Below are 3,048 nucleotides of genomic sequence, written 5' to 3' on the forward strand. Positions count from 1 at the left end.
AGGCTATATACCAGCACAACCAGATATTTGATCCGGACATCGGTTTTCACATTTGGTATGGGAAAGAAAAGAAAGATATGGATCGAATTCCACGGAAGGCGTTCTTCAGCTGGACCGTTTGGAAGTAAGTTCCTGGGAATTACACTATGATTGCACAATCTCGAATTCCGTTAAACGAGCATCCCAGCGGGCCCCACCGTAAGGGAAAACGGAAAGTTTGGATATGAAATCCAAATTCCGCCAAAATGGTGAAAAAAACAAAAAAACGTGCACCTTTATCCGATCCTGCAACGCCCCCTCTTCCCTCCCACCCCACCCCTCCCACTCCGCCGGATTCTCCCTTCGAAGCCGTAAAACCGGGACGCCTCACGCCACTGCACCTGTCTTCCGGGCCTCGCCGGAGGGACGAGCGGCAGTAAAACCCTTTAGTTGTGGTGGTGCTGAAGGAGGAGAGGGACTGGTCTAATTGCCTATGGAATGAGGGACTACAGCGTGCCGTCGTCGTTGTCGTCGATGGGGCCGCAGCCGACGCCGGCAGTGTCGACGCCGTCGACGAACCTGTGGCTAGACGACTACACCGCGATGCTGGAGGCGTTCATGGCGTCCGACTTTCCGCTGTGCCCGCCTATCTCGACGCCGTATTCGGACCCGCCAGCCACGTCCTCTTCGTCGGCACCGGCGGCGCCAGCACCGGAATCCGTCCAGGTGCCGTTGAACCAAGAGACGCTGCAGCAACGACTGCAGTCGGTCATCGAGTCGTTGCCCGACAGGTGGACGTACGCGATTTTCTGGCAGCCGTCGGTGGGCCAGTCGGGGGAGTCGCTGCTGGTGTGGGGCGACGGGTACTACCGCGGGGACGAGCCTAAGCGGCCCCCGCGGAACCCCTCCCCGGCGGATCAGGCACACCGGAAGAAGTTTCTGAGCGACCTCAAATCGCTCATCTCCGGCGTGCGACCCCCTATCGATGACTCCGGCGTCGTCGACGAGGAGGTCACCGACTCCGAGTGGTTCTACCTCATCTCCATGACGCAGTCGTTCGACAATGTGAACGGCTACGGCCTCGCTGGGTACACCCTGTGCTCCCACGAGCCGGTCTGGCTCTCGGGCACCGGCTCCCTCGCGGCGTCGTCCTGCGACCGCGTCCGGCAGGCGCACACCCTCGGCTTCCAGACCATCGTCTGCGTCCCCGCCGAGAACGGCGTGGTGGAGCTGGGGTCGACCGACCTCGTATTGGAGAATGCGGAGTTCGTGCAGAAAGTGAGGTCGACGTTCGCCTCCGGCGTGTTCGATCAGGCAATCTGGCTCAACGACCATCCGCCACTGGCCGTGCCGGCCTCCCCGCCGGCGGTCGCCGAGACCAAAGACGGCGGCAATGCCCAGAAGCCATTTCACGAGAAGAACACGAGCGCTGGCTCGATCGACAACTCCGAGACCGAGCTCCAGAGGGAGTTGAACTTGACGGAGTTCGGGTTCCTGGGGGACTCTTCCACCAACGGCACGAAATTCGGGCTTCTCGACCAGCCGAGTAAGGCCGTGTGCAAGCAGGAGAGAGTCGAGATACTGAGCTTCGACCCCAGAAGCGGCCGCGACGGGCGGGACCTCAACTTCTCTGGATCGCCGGATGCGAAGGTGGCAGACGAGAGGAGGAAGAAGAAGTCGATCAATGGCAATGTGGAAGATGGGGTTCTGTTCTTCTCGTCGGCGATCGTACTCCCGTCCGTGGTGAAGTCAGGGGGGGATTCCGACCACTCCGACCTCGAGGCCTCGGCGAGGGAGGCGGAGAGCAGCCGAGTGGACGCCGTGAACCGGCCGAGGAAGCGGGGCCGGAAGCCAGCCAACGGACGGGAGGAGCCGTTGAACCATGTGGAGGCCGAGAGGCAGAGGCGGGAGAAGCTGAACCAAAGGTTCTACTCTCTCCGGGCCGTCGTCCCCAATGTGTCGAAGATGGATAAGGCTTCCTTGCTTGGGGATGCCATCGCCTACATCAACGAGCTCCGCGGCAAGTTGCAGGAGCACGTATCCGACAGGGAGAAGTTGCAGCGCCAGGTCGACAGGTTGAAGAAGGAATTGGCCGCCCGAGAGTCTCGGCTCGCCAACGGCGCCGGCGGTGCCGGCCGGAAGCAGCTCCATGGCTCCTCCTCCGACGACGATGCTGATCTTACCATACTGAACCCCAACAGGTTCCCCGGAGTGGAGATTGAGATCAAGATGCTTGGGTGGGAGGCCATGATTCGGGTGCAATGTGACCGAAATAACCACCCTGCTGCCCGGTTGATGTGCGCTCTGAAAAAGCTCAATCTGGAGGTGCTTCAAGCGAGCGTATCGGTGGTGAATGACTTGATGATCCAGCAGGCGACGGTGAAGATGTCGGGCCAGGTCTACACGCAGCAGCAGCTCAATGACGCCCTCCATGCAAAGATGGAAGAGTGAGGAGACATCTGATCTGATGGTTTGCTCAAATTTTTTTATGGTGTTGACTGCCATCCTTTAGATTTAGTCATTCCCATGAAGAACTAGTGTCTACCATTGTCAACCTTTCTCAGTGTTTTAGTTGTTTGCTGTGAAGAATGCCAGAAAGTTTTGAGCTCATCACCACTGTAAGATACATGCTTTGGTTTGAGTTAGCAGCTGTAGAGCATTCAGGTTGAGGAATTTAGTGGCTAAGTTCTTTTGATGGTTAATTGAACAGATGAATGATGTGCCACGAGCCGATTGTTACGTGTTTATGTTGAATCATTTTGCCGTTGATGCGCTGTTTCTTTCGATGTTTGGTTCTTCTCATTTCTGTCACTCTTTAATCGAATGCTGTTGATCTTGTCAGATTTTGGGCATAGGGTAGAAGATAGGCCGTGAACGAAATCGGTTCCAATGGTTGTGATTGCCATTTCTGTCACTTTCAAAAGCTACAAGTTAATAAGTTTATTTTGGGGTTTGGACGCAGAATAACAAAACATTGAAATAATAAAAAAACTTGCAGTTATTGCGAGACTTATCACATATATTATAATCTTACTTAAATTTAGCAAAAGGCCATAAATATCTTTATTT

At 55.7% G+C, this 3,048-nt stretch overlaps 1 pseudogene across 1 annotated transcript; it reads left to right on the plus strand.

Moving 5' to 3' along the window:
• The first annotated feature begins 283 nt into the window (after window positions 1–283).
• LOC149819143 (transcription factor MYC2 pseudogene) lies at window positions 284–2,709 on the plus strand (annotated as a pseudogene). The gene has a single exon (XR_016427148.1). The product of XR_016427148.1 is annotated as a transcription factor MYC2 pseudogene (transcript).
• The last annotated feature ends 339 nt before the right edge of the window (window positions 2,710–3,048 follow it).

Source organism: Nuphar pumila, chromosome 13 (assembly GCF_984573655.1).
Source record: "Nuphar pumila chromosome 13, dmNupPumi1.hap1.1, whole genome shotgun sequence".
Lineage (NCBI taxonomy): Eukaryota > Viridiplantae > Streptophyta > Magnoliopsida > Nymphaeales > Nymphaeaceae > Nuphar > Nuphar pumila.